Source organism: Nanorana parkeri, unplaced genomic scaffold (assembly GCF_000935625.1).
Source record: "Nanorana parkeri isolate BGI_ZX_2015 unplaced genomic scaffold, ASM93562v1 scaffold927, whole genome shotgun sequence".
Lineage (NCBI taxonomy): Eukaryota > Metazoa > Chordata > Amphibia > Anura > Dicroglossidae > Nanorana > Nanorana parkeri.
The window spans coordinates 423,604-440,843 of record NW_017307195.1 but is presented as its reverse complement, the minus strand read 5'-3'; the positions used below and the strand labels follow the sequence as shown (position 1 = coordinate 440,843).

General features: G+C 44.6%; 1 protein-coding gene across 1 annotated transcript in view; it reads left to right on the top strand.

Moving 5' to 3' along the window:
* The window catches only part of DUSP3 (dual specificity phosphatase 3), a 133,156-nt gene that overhangs the window by 36,639 nt on the left and 79,277 nt on the right, over positions 1 to 17,240 (top strand). The window lies entirely within an intron of this gene.

The following is a 17,240-nucleotide window of genomic DNA, read 5'->3' as shown; positions in this document are numbered from 1 at the left end:
TTTGAGAATCTGCAGCGATGTGATACCCAAATAAGATACATTTTTGTTAATAAATTACTTGAATGCTTTTTTACGATTTAACTTTCATTCTCGTTAGTGTCACTTTAACGAGAATGAAAAAAGAAAAAGAAAAACCTAACTAGAGGTATGAGCAGTGACATGATCTGTGTGCAGTATAGCCTTTCACCCTTGACTTTTTCTCTTGCTAGACGAGTTCCTCTGCAAGTGTTCAAGAATGCATGTAGAGGCAGGCTTGGCAAACAATATTTTTTAGTGATTCCTGGTTTCTGTACCGTTTCTGGGATTCCACGTGTGGGAGGACACGTGTGCTACATGTCCTTTCTGTTTGTATCAGTAAATAGAAAATTCTCGTACCTAAAGCCTGACACTATATAATGATAAGCATTTATTGCAGGTTGTATCCTCGACTTCCATTAAAGGTGCATCAGAAAGCATAACACTACAAATATGCTTTTAATTCATGGGCTAAAATGCTAAACCTTTTTTACTCAGCAGAATGGCAGTGGGGATATGTCCCTACTCTGAGTAATTCGGGTCTTACAGCAACGTTAAAGAAAATATATAGAGAGCTTAAAGGAGAACTATTGGGTTAAGGCTTTTCCCCATAGTTCTCTTTAGGGTAACGGGAGGACACAAACTAGCGTCCTCCCGTCACCCTAGGCTCAGTATACCGCGAGCTGTAGCTCGCGGTATACTGGTATTCTGAGATGCCGCAGCTGAAGCGGATCCTGGCAATTATGTCTGTATCCGCCAAGCTGCGTGACTAACAGCTGGCTCTGCCTATCTAGAGGCTGAGCTAGCTGTACCCGCCCCTCCTCTGTCCGTTCCGCCAGTCAGCGCTGGCGGAGCGGGGAGGGGGGGAACCAGCCCCTCCCCTGTCACGGCAGAGAGTCGTGAAAGGATCGAGAGGTGAGCGAACGCAGGTATGTGTTCGCTCACCTCCCGATCTACTAAGCCGACCTGTGGCAGTCTCATTGTCACAGGTCGGCTAGAACTATGAGGTGAGTGAAAAGCACTCACCTCATAGTTCTCCTTCAAAACTTGTATAGAGCTCTAACTGTTGGCTGCAAGTGATAAATCTGATACATTTATAGCCAATTGTTTATATTTACATAATGTGTGTTTTTTTGGCTGCACTGACACTTCTGCTATGTGTCAAATTTTTAACCTTTGTCACAATATCTACAAAAACCAGATGGAAGCATGTGCCACAGTGACAAATTCCTTATTGTGTCCTGCACTCTCTCTGCCCTATAGGAGATCAGAGAAAGCTGAACACACCTTATTGTGCATGTAAGTACACACCAAGCTTTTTTCTGCATGCAGGCAAAATCTGTTACAAAAAAAATTGACAAAGTTTTTTGGCAAGCAGTGGGACAGCATGTATGTATATGTTTTGGGTGCTAGGCACATGTACATAATACCTCAATTCAGATTGTCTTATTCATACATGTCATTTTTTTTTTTCAAAAGAGAAGCATATACATAAAACGGTGTTATGGCAATGCAATCTTGAAGTAGTTAGAAAAAAAACAAAGTTTATTACTGAACAGAAAATTGTATAAAAACCCCCAAAACTTTAGATTCCCTTTATCTAATAAGCCAATGTCTGGACATAAAATGAAGCTTAAAAGGAGAACTATGGGGTCAGTGCTTTTCCCCAAAGTTCTCCTAAGGGTAACGGGAGGACACAAACTAGTGTCCTCCCATCACCAAAAGCTCAGTATATCACGAGCTACAGCTCGCGGTATACTGAGATTTTACGGCTCTCTGCAGGGATAGATCGAGAAGTGAGCGAGCGACGGTACGTGTTCGCTTACTTCCCGATCTATTGAGCCGACCTGTGACAGTTTCATTGTCACAGGTCGGCTAGAACTATGAGGCCAAGTGATTTTCACTCGCCTCATAGTTCTCCTTTGAATGCAGTTTGCGTAGTGAAAAAGTATTTTATTTTCTCTCTATATTCTCATGATACTCTTATAAAACCTCATGAAATGATGTCTTATTTTCTTTTTTTTTTACTTAATATGTTTTTTATTGAAAGTTTTGCACATCCATATAAAGTACACACAACAAAAAACACAACAAACGGGGAGTATAGGCGCATATATCAGCATTGCCATATACAAATGACGCACTGAAGCGTATAGGGCATCCGTCATCTTACATACAATACAATGAATTGTCTTGTAATACAAAAACCTGTCACAATGAACAAGGTTGTGCAGGCTGTTAGTAGAGGAGCCACTCTCCATAGTACAGAACACTTATCTGTGCACGACCCGTCTCCGGGCCAACCGTGTAATAACAGCGTATAGAGGCCTAGCAGGTGCCAGATAGCACCAGTACTCCCATTACATGGAAGAAAAAAGGAAAGTATACCGGAAAAAGAAAGAGAAAAAAAGAAAGGAGGTAAGAGATATAGAGAAGAGAAAAGGGAAAGAGGTAGAAAAGGTAGAATGTACCCCCCGGGTCCCCACCGTCTGCCAATTTTGGCAAAACCTAGATCGTTAGTACGTGGTTATTGCAATAGTGCACAACTGTTTATATTGAGCCTGTGCCTAACGTGGATAGCCCATTCTCCCCTGAGGAAGAACAGGAATTAAGCCAGAGACTCCATACCTCATAAAACTGAGCATAAAACTGTATGATAAAATACAGCATAGCAGAAAGTTCCTCCAGCCTACAAATAGAGTGCATTTCCGCCAACCAGTCATTTATAGTTGGACTTGTCTGGGATTTCCACAGTCTCGGTATGATCGCCCTGGCAGCCATCAAAAAGAACCGCAACAACCCTTTTTTGGCTGAGCGCACAGAACCCGGGAACACAGAGAGGAGAGCGAGTTGAGGAGAGCAGTCCACCTGTACACCCGTCATCCGTTATTCGGTAAAAACAGCGGCCCAAAGCATTTGGACCCCAGGGCAGGACCACCAAATATGTAGCATTGAGCCTCTACTGGAGAGGCACCTCCAACATACGTCGGAAACCGAGGGGTAGATAGCATGAAGGCGGGTAGGGCAGTAGTACCATCTAGATAAGATCTTGAAGTTGCGCTCCTGTACGACACTGGAGATGGAGCTCGTGTGGGTCAAACGGAAGGACTTAGAGAGTTCTTTTGCAGAGAAGGAGCAGACCATATCTGAGGCCCACTCTCGCATATATGGGGGAGTGTCTTGTTCATAAAATGCTATCAAAAGGCCATATAATAATGACAGGGGGCGCAGAGGGGGTCAACACATATGCGTTCAAACGGGTTAAGTGCCCTATCCAAGGGACATGTGCGGTGTATCAAGGCACTAAAGTCACGAAGTTGGAAGTATTCCAGCCACTGTCCCGGTAAGGCTGGGGAGTCTCCCAAAAGATCTTGGAGAGGGTGCAGTCCCAGCCTCCCCCATGCCGTGCCCAAAGAAGAGAGGGACCACCTATCCCATCGCAAAAAACGCTGACAATGTAATGCTGGGGGGAACTCCGGATTCCCCATAATAGGTGTAAGAGGGCCCGGCCGAGAGGAAAGGGGGAACCGTTTTAGAAGGCGGTCCCAAACCTGCAAAAGCATCCGAACAAGGTAAGGTAACACCCCAGCAGGTGGTCGGGAAGCAGGATCTAGCCAAGGCAGCGAGGTTGGGGGGGCAGGTGAGATGAGAAGGTCCAGTTGAACCCATAATTTCCTGGGGTGGTGGTACATGGCATCCAGTAACCTGGTGATCAAGGCCGCCTTATGGTACAATTCAATCTGTGGCAAACCAACTCCCCCAAATTGCTTACGTCGGATCAGAACCGTGTACCGAGTCCTGGCTGGGGCATTAGACCAAATACATTTTAGGAGAAGGGACCGCAGAGAGCTGAAAAAGAAAAGGAGGCAAATATATGGGGATAGTTTGAAAAAGTTACAAGATTTGGGGTAGGATATCCATTTAGAATATCGCCATACGTCCAAACCAGGTATGGTTAAGATGAGTCCACTCCGATAGTTTACGAGAGACAAGGGCAAGCATCGGTTTGTAGTTTAGATCATAAAGCAAGTTCAGATCTGATGGAAGGAGGACACCAAGGTACTTAATGCAGGCGGGGACCCAGGAGAAGGCGAAGGATTTCTGTAGAGAGGTCACTAGTGCCAGGGGTAAAGAGACGTTGAGGGCTTCCGACTTATGCATATTGACTTTGAAATTGCTAAGAGCAGCGAAGCGTGCAAATTCCTGCAATAGGGAGGGGAAGGCCACGACAGGATTAGTGATGTATAACAGTAAATCATCAGTGTAGAGGCTGAGCTTAAACTCTCTATCCCCAACCAGTATTCCCTGAATGTTCGGATTAAGGCGGAGTGCTGCAGTCAGATGTTCCATGGCCATAATATACAAGTACGGCGACAAAGGGCATCCCTGTCGTGTGCCATTGCAAATGTCAACGGGGTGTGACAAAATGCCATTAATCCGAATCCTTGCAGATGGCCGGTCGTATAAGGCGAGTATTTTGGAGAGGAGGGAATCCCAATGTGTTGCAGTGTGGCCTTAAGGAAATCCCAGTTAAGGCGGTCGAAGGCCTTTTCGGCATCGATAGAAAGAAGACATAGCGGGATACCATGGTCCTTCGCGTATGCCATTAGTGTGATCGATTTAGAGGTATTATCTCTGGCCTCTCTGGAGGGGACAAAGCCCACCTGGTCTAAGTGGACCAGGGAGGGTATGTAAAGCTTTAGACGCTCCGCTATTGCCTTAGCATAAATCTTTAGATCCAAATTGATTAATGAGATAGGCCGATAACTGGCGCATAAGGAAGGGTCCTTCCCCTCTTTAGGCAAGACAGTGATGTGGGCTTCCTGAGACTGTTTCATGAAATGACAGGACTCCGAGATGGAGTTGAAGGCCGGCACCAAGATGGGAAGGATAGAATTGCATAGGGATTTATAGAAGGCGCTCGTATAGCCATCGGGGCCAGGGCTCTTACCATAGGGAAGAGTTTTAATAATAGCCGAGATTTCCTCAGACGAGAATGGTGCTTCCAGCGACTGCATGGCAGATGGAGAGTGTCGGAAGAGAGGTATGTTGCATATAAGCCAGCAGCGCCGAAACTGGCGGGGCAGGGGGACCCGATGACAAGTCACCTTTCAAATTGTAAAGGTCCATGTAATATTTGTGGAAGCCCCTGGCTATGTCCTCCGAGGAATGAACCAGTCCCTGTTGCTGACATTGAATTTTAGGGATGTAAGTACCAGTACGTCTGGTACGAACAGAGCGGGCCAAAAGTCTACCACTCTTATTGCCAAATTCGTAGAACGTGCGCCTAGCCGAGTCCCGGAATCGCAAGCAAGCAAGATCCAAAATGGAATGGAGGTCTCGGCGGCAATTGAGAAGTTCTCGATAAATGGTCAGTGTAGGCGTCAGTTTGTGGGCTTGCTCCAATGAGGAGATCTTAGATAAAAGAGAGGAGACTTGCTGCTCACGCTGTTTTTTAAGGCGGGAGCCCTGTTGAATCAAAGTGCCCCGGAGTACACACTTAAGGGCCTCCCATTTAACCGGGGGATAAGTGGGGTCCGAGTCATGGACATCAGCAAATACCTTGATCTGGGCCTGAAGAGATGCGAGGACAACAGGGTCCTGAAGCAAAGACTCATTTAGTCTCCAAGATGGGGACAGCTTTGATGAGCCAGGGACCGTCACCACTAGGAAGAGAGGGAAATGGTCAGACCAAAGTTGAGAGCCAATGACTGAGGAACTGGTCCAGCTGAGGAGAGCATAGGAAGCAAAGAAATGGTCAATTCTACTGTAAGTTGAATGAGAAGAGGAGAAAAAGGTATAGTCCCTGCTAGATGGATGTAGAGTACGTCACATGTCTACCAGCTGTAAAGAGTGGAGACGCTTATGGATAGCCCGCAATGACGGAGGCGAGAGATGGGCCTTCCCAGCGGATAAGTCTAGGGTAGGATCCATAACTAAATTAAAATCCCCCCCTACTACGGTGTAACCAATCATGAAATCCTCCAAGGAGGACATAATCCGTGCGAAAGCCCCCCTCTGACCGGTGTTAGGCAGGTAGATGTTTGCAAAAGTAAAAGACTGATTATATAAGGAGCATTGAAAAAACAAATATCTACCCTCCGGGTCCGACAGTTCCTTAACAACCGTGATCGGGAGGGAGGAGTGGAACCCCACAGCAACACCTCTGGTTTTTTAAGTCGGGTTATTGCTAGTATGCCAGGTACGATAGTAACGAGTCTGCAGTCTAGGAGCAGCGTCTGCCTTGAAGTGGGTCTCCTGAAGAAACAACACCTGTACTTTACGTTTGTGCATGAAATGTAGCAGTTGCGCCCTATTCTGAGGTATGTTAAGTCCCCTGACATTCAGGGAGCACAAATTAACCTTTGCCATGGACCTGGGTGGGAAAAACAGCAAACAGAGGCTTGGTACATGGTGACCGGGAGACACACCCTAGAAAAAAGAAAAGTAGGAGGAGCTGAGCAGGAATAAAGTCATCGTAGAAGAGAGAGAGACAGGGGAAAGAAGAAGAGGGCAGCATGAAAAAACAAAACAGGCCGGGGGACAGAACCCCAGCAGGCAAACACAAGTTCTAGAACAGGACTTCGTCCACAAAGCATTCCCCGAGAGACCAACGGACTCCCGTGGAGTGCAACCTAGCGGGGGGCGAGGCATAGAGGACAGCCCGAAGGTGCCCGCGAACCATTAGATATAAACTATGAAAAGAAACAAAAAATGAACAGAACCGAACAGCACAAGGCATCAAGATCTCTCTAGATGAGCGCTTGAGTAGCATAAGAAACCGCACTCCCGTTCCGGGTAAAGGTATCTAACCCAAAGGCTGCTAGATCCCCATTGAGCCAGCGGTACCCAACGTGTTCTCCTTTTCTCTTTCTTTTGTTTCTGTTTTTTCCCTTAAAAAAACAAAAGATTTTTGCAAAAATAGTTTTTGAAAAAAAGAAACAAAAAAAAGGCACTCAGTGGTAGGGATCTACCCTGGCCGCCACAGTTGCAGGATGAGTATCAGCTAGAAAAAGGCCATTACGAGCGTCAAGACATCATCGTCAGGTGTTGCGTGAGCAGGGGATGTGCGCCAGCGGTGGCAGGCTGTTGGGATCACACTAGTTGCAGTTTAGACTTGTGCAGCCGAGCAGTAGATACCCGAGTTCCACATAGGGTACAGTGAGGTAGGGGACAATAAACCCATGGTTTCCAGTATTTCCAGGATCACGATCTCAGCATCAGCAAGCGCTCCCATGGAGCGGGGCTATCAACGCGGGATAGGCCTTGAAGAAGATCTTCTCCCCCTCCTTGGGTTAGGTGTTACCGGAACCCAAAGATCCTGTGCAGGGAGGGCCGAAAAGGCAGGAGCAGGGAGATCAAGCCATGCCTCTAGCTCCAGGGAGGGTAAATCCAAGGCTTTGATGAAGGCCTCCAGGTCAGGAGGGTGTCTGAAAACATGAGTGCGACCATCTTTGCGAACTGACAGAGAAAATGGATATCCCCAGCGGTATGGCATTCCCATATCCTGTAGCGCTTTGGTGAAAGGGCGCACCGCCCTGCGTTTCGCCAGAGTTCTGCGAGAGAGGTCGGGGAATAAAGAGATTTGAGCCCCATCAAAGTCCAACGTGCCCGCAGCCTGCACCTTCAACATAATTTCCTCCTTGAGGGTGTAATAGTGCACCCTGCAGAGAACATCCCTAGGGAGCGGGGAGTTCGCATTGCGGAAGCCAGGCGTGCGGTGGACTCTGTCCAACTCAAGGTGGTCAGTCACAGGGCGATTAAGGAGGGTGTTGAATATGCCCAGCACTGTCGCTTTAAGATCACGTGCGCCCGTGGCCTCCGGTATACCTCACAGCCTGATATTATATAGCCTGCTCCTATCTTGAAGATCATCAATGTGAGACTGCATATCATGGTGATACTGATATTGTTGCTGTACAGACTTCTGCAATTCCCCCACCACCGAGGTAATCACAGGCATAGCAGATTCCACAGTGTGCAGCCTTTGGTGGAAAGAATGCAAGCCCTCTCGCAACTCAGCCATATAATGTTTATGAGTTGTCTCCAATTTAGTGAACATGGCTGCAATATCAGATTTGGTAGGCAATAAAGCAAAATACTTGCGGAATGTAGTAGGAATCGTCAGATCTTCTCCCTCTGTGTCACTGTGGTCAGGAGACTCCTTCCCCCTGCTAGTGGGTGCAGACAGCAGCGATTCTGGTGAGGAGGGGGGAGGGGAGACAGGACTCCCTGCCCGTCGCCATCTTGGCTTCACGAGAAGACGAGCTGCCGGCCTTATGAAAAAAAGACTCCAGGTCCTTTTTTTGCGACGAGGAAGCCCGCGGGTCATGTGAGCAGGAGCTCCGCTTTGAAGTCCGGCCCATGGGAGCAGGTGAAGTGCCCTTGTTAAACGGTTCTGTGCGATGGTTCGCCCGGCACGCACAGAGCTCTGAGATTAGCGTCCCCTCGCGGCCATCGCCAAGCCACGCCCCCTTATTTTATTTTTAAAATCTTAATTTCCTTAGTTTCCTGTTCAGGAAATGGGTCACCTAAAGCAGGTCTCTGTTACTATATTGCCCTTGAATTTTTGTTCTTTATATTTTGTACACTTAACATGTCCTACTTTTCTATTACTCTTTGCACAAGGTGAGATCTGTTACTTTTTAAGCAGTCCTGTTGTGCAAAACTAAAAATAAAAACTCCTACTGCATCTCCTACAGTTTTGAGTGAATGAACGCCAAGTTTCAGTAATAATCACTGTGCCTTTCATTAAACGTCTACATTCTCCATCACCCTCCATGTGAAATGCATAGGCATGAGTTCTTACGATTTAGTCTTCAGCTGCATGGGACAATTCAGGGTTGATTAGGAGTCTGTTTTAAAAAATTCATTGTACATTACAGAATAATTTTATACAAATCTTATTCAAGAAATTGTTCTTATACTTAGTAGTTGTAAAGAAAAAAGTAGATTACCCTCGCTCCTTATTTGCCATCCACAATGCCGAGGGGAAGATGACATTTCATTCCTTGGGGAATATAGAGCTGCCTGAAATCTCACCAGAAATGCTCTTACAATGAACTGCAGTGTCTTGCCACAAGATTTGGTTTGTTCTGTATTCCCAATAAATCTTTATAGAAGGATGGTCATGTCACACCCAGCAATGTGAAAGACTGGAATATATTAAATAAATCTAACTTTTTACTGCTACTAACACCAGAGTATTTGTATAGGGTGGAAGGAGGGCCCGGATTGTATATGTGAAACTTGCATTGTACTTCATGGTCTGCTTTAAAAAGAAAGTATTGTAATTAAAACATTTTCAGCTGTACATGCAAAGCAGAGCAGGTCCAGAGCAGGTAAAATAGGGCTTGCTGCAGTTTTTTCACCTGCTCTGGAACTGCACTCTGCGATGTGAACTGGAGCAAAAAATACCATTGGAATACATTGGACGCAGTTTTGATCCGGTCTGCAACTGCTCTGCTCCTGCTCCGCGCTCGGTGTGAACAAGGCCTTACAATGCTTTTAGGGCCCATTCACACCGGATCCGTTGCGCTGTGATCCATTTTTCAACGGATGCTAATGCAAAGGCACCGAAAAATGAATGGGTGTGAATGGGACCTGTTCACACCACTGCGATCAGTTCTGCTATCTAGCCTGCTCTACAAAAACAGATGTAATCCAAATATAATAGATGTGAAGTAAAAACAAATAAAAAAAGAGAACAAACCGAAAAATGTTTAACTCAAGACATATTAATTTAAAATAAAGATTAGCAAAAAAAAGGAAACAAAAATTAAAAAAAGACATGGAAGTCAGCGGAGGTTGAAACTGCAAGTCAATGGACCCTCCGTTAACTTGTGATTTCCTTCTGGTTTTGGTTTAAATGGGCCTTTATTGCTGTGTGTGCCCTCCTGTCCCAGTGACAACCGTACCCCTCGTTTCTTGTTCTTTTTTTTCTTAACTCTCCTCTATTTTATCCAAAGATATTTTGTAACATTAAGCAATAGTAAATATTAACCATTAAATATTTATTTCATGTTACTATATACTGTTGACACATTTGCTAAGATTTACAGTAGAAAACAAAAATCCATCTATAGGGATTAGGAGAGCAGCCTAGGCAGGCTTTATTTTATTAAGGGGATAGATTATAAAAGCAGAATTTGCTTTTATTTTTTACTATTTAAAATACATTTAATAGTTTTTAAAGTCAATGAAAAGCTGGATTGAAATATGTTTTTCATGCATTTCTGGGGTTTGGGTATAAGATGAACATTAGCAGTTTCTCATCAATAATGGTGAGAAATTAAAAATCTGCCTATCATAGTGGGTATTGCTAAATCTACCCCAACTTTTTTTTTATTTTTTTTATAAATTCTTTATTTCAAGATTTTCCAGTTTTCCAAACAAAAGAAAGGGAGGGATACAAGTAATACAGGTAGCACTGGTAATAAACAGTATGACACCTAAACATGGCAGTGTATTCTGTGGTTATAATGTCACCATCTTAAAAGGCTTACATGGTAGCCAGCAGTCATGTAGCTATCGCAGGTCCCAGCGAAAGATACCCGGGTGGAAAGGTCACATATACACTGAAGCACATGAGGATTGTGTAGAAGCAATATGTAAAGTGAGGTGTATCCGAGAGTGGTGGAAGTCGCCGCGCACTGTCGCGGGCCCAGGTGAAACCTGGGGGCCGAGCGCAGAATTTGCTTTTATATTTGCATATTCTATTTCACTCGATTTATTGGTGTACTTCCTGAAAAGTGACACTTTATGCCACACAAGATAGGGATACAGAGAGTTCTCCTTGGGATGAGAAATTAAACAATGGGTTCTCATTATAAAAAAGGGAACATTTTAATCATCCTCCTAAGAGAGGTGGTCAATTCATTTCTAGAGGTAGAAAATTGAAGTACCGTACAGCTGGCCATGGTTCTGAGATAATTAAAACTGTGCTTTCATTGTTTAAAGATTTGGTGGTACAACAAACATTTTATTATTTCTTTAGGTATAGTGCTGTAAAAGAAAAGTGTTTGCCTTTTTAAGTTATTCTTTATTTTTCAAACTTATGGTGTTCCCTTTAAAGGTTTAACCCTTTCGCTGCCAAGCCCTCTGAAATGCTTTACACCTCAGCTGGCCACACCATTTTTGCAATTTTTCCCATGGTTTTAATTTTTGACCGTGATCGGGCAGCTCCCTTCTCCGCCCAGCAACCCCCTCCCCCCCATTTCTCCTCGGGTCCCCGCTGCCGCAGCCCATACAAGTGGGGGAGAGCCGCGGGGATCCATGGAGAAGATGCTGAAGATGCTGGCAGCCGGTGGCGGCCCCATAGTTTTTGTTAATAGTTGCCATCAGCGGCTTGTCAGCCGCTGATGACAACTATTAATTTAAAGGGGACAGTCAGGAGAACCGTTCTAATATAAGTTTGTGAGCTTATAGCAGAATGGTAAATGCCACTGATGTAAGGCATACTGACGTGGCCGGCTGGGAACATTTTTGTTCCGCCATATGCCTTATGTTGGTGGCAGAAAAACTGTTAAAAGGTATTTAGAAATCGTTTTGAAGCATGACATGGTGTAAAATGATATACACATTCAATATCTGGGCTATGGCATTAACAGAGAAATTTTACTGTACCTTCCTCTATCGTTTTAAAGTGGACCTTTACCCATATCTTTAAAATAACAACAAACACACCTTTAGAAATGTTTAGTAATGACAATCTACAAACAGATACTTCTAGATAATTGCAGGCTTTGTATTCTTTGCATACCTTATTTCTCTTTTCTTTCCCAGTCTTCTGGCAGTGGTCATGTTTACTAAGGGCAGGTTACTAGCTCTCCTTTCACTATGTGGCCAGAAGATGTAACTATGCACATCATCTCAAGGGAAGAAAATGCCTTTCCCTGAGATCTCATTAGATTACAGATGAGTTTTCACAGCAGTGCTCTGATGATGTAACCTTCCCAAGATGCAATGCTTTCGCACTTACATCATTTTGCCAGAAGTGGGCCAGGAAGTAGATGAACTCTATTTGTAAGTAAATGAAAAAACAAGTTTGTTAACCTAATGAATGTAAGATGATTTTAAATTAGCATGCAGAGTTGCATGCTGCTGTGATTTTTAGTGAAAGGGGTCCACTTTAATTCTGAATATTTCTAGAAGTTTGTTCCTCCCCTTGATTAGCGTTTTAAAAGAAGCTCAAAGGCGTTTCACCATCACCACCTCATACTTAGATGTGAAGTGTGAGAGTATGCCTTGTTATTATTATTATACAAAATGTATATAATGCCAACAGTTTGTGCAGCACTTTACAGTAATCTCCAACATAGGTGTCAATTCTTCAGTAACACTCCTAGTCACTGTCTGTATATTTCAAATTTTATGACAGCAAATACAGGTCTTGTGTAAAGAGGACATTTGCATTTCTTTGCTGTTATGCCTATACATGCGTGGCTGTCAGATTTGGTTCTGTATTACGCCTGAAGAAGAAACCTAGCGTATTTTTCTCGTTTCCAATTTTCACTTCACCATTCTAACCAATAAACAGCTTTACGCTAAGTATATTTCCTAGCAGACATGACAGAAGGATCTGATCTAATTTAATGTCATAGTATGGAAAAATAGGGAAGACTGGAAAGGGGTAATGAATACATCTTCACAGCACTGCATGCATAATGAACAATTTAAAAACTGTGAATTTCTAGTTGACTAAATCAGTTAAATTGCTTGAACGTCAGTTGGATGAATATACTTAAAGAAAATGCATAGTGTATCATCAGAATGCACATCATTTGAGTTAATATTATAGTGATATTTTAGTCATAGTTTAACATATTTCTTTTTTCATATTTTTGTTCCTACCGTACAATAAAATATAAATATCATCCACTAGAGGGCGATCCGCTGCATTTACTCAGCCCCCCTAATTAAAGTGTTGTGCTGTAATATATTAAACCTTTAGGCCCCTTTCACACGGTCCAGTCCGAAGGAGATCCATGCACGGATCCCCAGTGATTGGAACGGATGTCACCCTTGTGACATCCGTGTCCATCTATTTTTTCCCCTTAATCTTGCAATGGAGAAAAAAAATGAAATCCTGGAAAACTGGTTAAAGCTGAATACCGCCGTACCTTGAGGTGCCTGTTGCAATATAGTGGCGACAACCTTGCTATGACTTCAGGTTTGCTTTAGCAACTTTTGGGATAATTTAACAACATTTTGATTACATTCTTTTGAGTCAGTTGTCAGATCCATTATGGGAAGGAGAAAAACAACTCAACCACCCTGATACAAATGCCAAAAGAGGAATATGGACCTGCCATTGATACCTCTTTCTGAAATAGCTAGATTAGTGGTTGTCTCTGCTGTGTATTATAGTATTGTGCTAAACTTTATTGGGGACAGTTATCAATTCTGTTGCACAGAAAGCAATGATAAACAGGAGCAGTGAGACAGATTATGCGACGGATTTACTACAAGGTTACAGCTTCATTCAGAAATTCCTGCCTCCACTGCTCTAAAGTAGCACTGTAATAGAATAAGCCTGCCTTTGACCCTAATTGTGTGTGTTTGAAGTGAAAATCTGTTTCCACTCCTGGTAATCCTTTGGTGGAACTGTGCAAATCGCTCACAGTTGGCTGCTCAGGTTTACAGGCGCAGGAGTTGCAAATACACAGGAAAACAGTCACATTTGTTTAGTGAAAAGCAGCCTGATATACAGCTTACAGTTGGTAATTGATAAACTGCTATATTTAAATTTGTTAGACTATCTTTTAAATGAAACAAAAGATTGGCCTTGTAAGGTCTCATATGAAAACACCCCGGTCCAAGTATATAGTGACAATGCATTTTACTTATAGCAGCCACTTTTCCCTTAAGGCTAGTGTGCCTACCAGTACTTGGATGCCTCCAGAACTCGTAGTATATACTCTCGCCATGGATGTTGCTGCAGACCCGTGAAGTAAACGCAGCGTAGGGCAAGTGGGGACAGAAGTAGAAGAGAAATCCAGGAAACAGAGAGAGGTCAGGACCGACAGCAGACAGAGGAGTATCCAGTAAAAGTAGCAAAAGGTCGGGGCATGTAGTAGACAAGCAAGAATCCAGTAAGCGTAGCAAAAGGTCAGGGCAGGTAGCCTTTTTTATGATGTAGAAAGGGTCAGCATCATTGGGCTTTTGTATGCCTAAGAACTTCTCTCCCTATACAAGTCTATAGTAATTCAAAACATCTTGAAGCAGGTGAAATCTATCTGCAATGAATTCGTATCTCTAAAGTGTCTCAAACTGATATCAAAACATGCTGTATTTGCCCATTTAAATTAGTGTTAAATTCAAAACTTTATTTTTAGTTTTGGATAGAGAGGAGAGGGAGTAACGCTGTCTGGGTCCCCGCTAGGGAGATACACCCTTCCATTTGTCTTGGTTACAATTATCACCAACGGTGATAGTGAAAGAAAATCACATCTTTTGATTTGTCACAAGAACAGAAATAGAGAGGAAAGCATCTAAGGGGCACTAGTCCACTTTGGAGGGATTTCCTCGCACTACCGGTTGTGGCTATCAGACAGGAAATGAAAATCTACCCAATGGGACACAGGTTCAAAAATAAATGTCAGAGGTAATAACCCCCCTTTACTCTATCCCAAAAAATGGTTTTAGGTTCACTTTAAAGGAAGACTGTGGGGTAAGTAAATTACACTAATTCCCATAGTTAGAGCTGACGTGTGACATTGAAACTGTCACAGGTCGGCTCTATTGATCGGGAAGTGAGCGAGAAAATACTGCTGATCACTGACTTCCCGATCATCTCCCTGCAGAGAGCAGCGATTGTCAGTCACCTCTCCCCGCATGGATTTCCCTCTCCCCTATCCAATCCTCCAGGGCTGACTGGAGGGATGGATGGGGGAGGGGTGGGCATAGGCGGGTTGATCTCGACAATTTTGTCGGGATCCGTCCTGGCTGCGGCGCTTTAAGCATATAGTGGTCAACAGTGGGCAGTATATGTCCCCCCCTGACCCAAAAGAGAACTATGGAAAAAAAAGTCACCCCATATCTCGTTTAAGCCAGTCATCAGAGGCCCTTAGCTAATCATGTGATGTATTTACATTTTGATTAAAAATCTATCATGTCTCGTATCCCTCATACAGAATTTAAGGGTGCTAGGGTTAAAGGGAATGTTTATTATGGATAAAGAACTGGTTAGAAGTAGCAGGCGGTGATTTACTAAAGGAGTATTAGCTGCTCACTTAGCAAAGCGAGCGTTTTCTTTGCAAGAGAGTTTGTCTTGATCATACACCACAGGCAGGGATTCTGTAACAGATGGGATATACAGCTTCCTTCAGGTGATTGGACACTTGCAAATCAAAGCATTTGGCGCAATGGTCACTAGTCTAGTATCTTCAAAAGTGGCCAAACTTGCCTAAACCTTTCCTCTACATGAGGTGTCACCTACCTAGGTGGAGACTGAATGTGGGAGGAGGCTTCCCTTGCACCTCGTGTCCCAAAGTTTTTGGAGTTGGGAACAGAGTCTGAGTGGACAGCGAGTGGCACAGGTGCCAGTGGTGATCACACCGTGCAAGCTTGAGTTCCGGCACCGGATTGGATCAGGCTGAGCTGTAGTCAAAACCAGGCAGGCAGCGGAGTGCAGAGCAGGATCCAAGATCGTGGTCAAGCAAGTCAGGGGTCAGTTCCAGTCGGGCAGCGGGGTACAAAGGCAGGAGACAGAGGCAGGTCCAGAAGGCAAGCAGGAGGTCAGGGGCAGGCAGCAATCAACAAGGTCAAGGACAATCCGGGTCAAAAGTCAGCAAAGTAAATCAGAAGCACAAGGAACACAGTGGAAGCTGAAGACAATCCAGCAACTTGGAGTCAGGTAGGCTGGCTTTAAATAGGCTGATCCATCAGGAAACAGCATCACTTCCTGTGCAACGTTTGGTATACTTTTGTGCAGCTGTTGCGTGGCCCGTTTACCCGCAGTAAGGAAAGCTGGACTCCGCACATGCGCAGTAGCAGGTGGTTTCTGACATGTGGTCTAACAGCCAGTATTGTAAAGTGACTGGGATCACCACTGCAAGGGTTATTTTTTAATATGCCAGGAGCTCTCTAAAGTGGAACTTTACTAAGAAAAAAAATTGCTTGGAAATAGAGTTTTTGTTAGAATAGATTTTGTTTTGCCAAGCTACCTTTTATAGTGTAAATTGCCTTCAGCACCTGCACAGTATAATGTACACTTCCAGATCATGCCTGGAATCAGTGGGGTATTTTGGCTTTGTGCTGCCCTAGGAAAAACTAAACTCGGGCACCCCCTTCAATCTAAATTTGCCCCACCCCATCTTGTTTAGGACATTTTGCGCAACCTGTCAGTCACTGGATGTCAGTCTCTGGATACAGCGCACACAGGGTGTCAGGAGAGCTGTGCATGGTCTCAGGTGGGCTGTATGGGGTCTCAGGAGAGCTGTGCAGGGTTTATGGTGGGCTGTGAGGGGATCTATGGTGGGCTGTGCATAGTCCCTTTCCCTGCATACATGTGCTGCTCCTCTTACCTGCAGCTCGAAGTGCCATCAGTACCAACAGGATACATTGCAGTCCCCAGCCTGCTTCTGGGATATCCATATCAGGATATCCCATATCCATCAGATCACATGCTATGGCCAGCCCAGAGCCACCCGCTGCTTCTCCTCCACCTCCCTTACAAAGCCAGCAAGACCGCATCTCACTGGGCCCTCTTCTCCACCGGGCAGCTTTCTAATTAGGCAGCCGCTCTTAGGGTCTTACGGCTGCCTAGTTTGCCTCATTATGCAGCCGCCACTGCCTGATTCCGTGGCGCCCAGCCTCAGCCCAAAGGCAAGTCTGGCCCTATCCGCCTCATTGGTTTAGGGCTGCGTTTTCCCTGGAAAGTGCCGCCCTAGGCAAATGCCTAGTTTGCCTTGTGGTAGATACACCCCTGCCTGGAATCTGTAAGTTGCTGAGAAAAGAGCCAGGTGCTGGGACAATGCAACTCATGTGTACATATGCAGGAGTTACATCATAAGTGGCCACTCAGTGGTCAAAGAGGAAGACTCCAAATCCAGAAGAATTAGCAAAGATAACCGGAGCTGCAGAGGGCAGACTGGAGAAGGGCAAACAGAGGTCATTATGGCAAGAGCAGCAGCTCTACAGTAGTGATGGGCCGAACACCCCCCTGTTCGGTTCGTATTCGAACATTCAAGTGCAAGTCAATGGGGGTCGAACTTTCAGAAGCG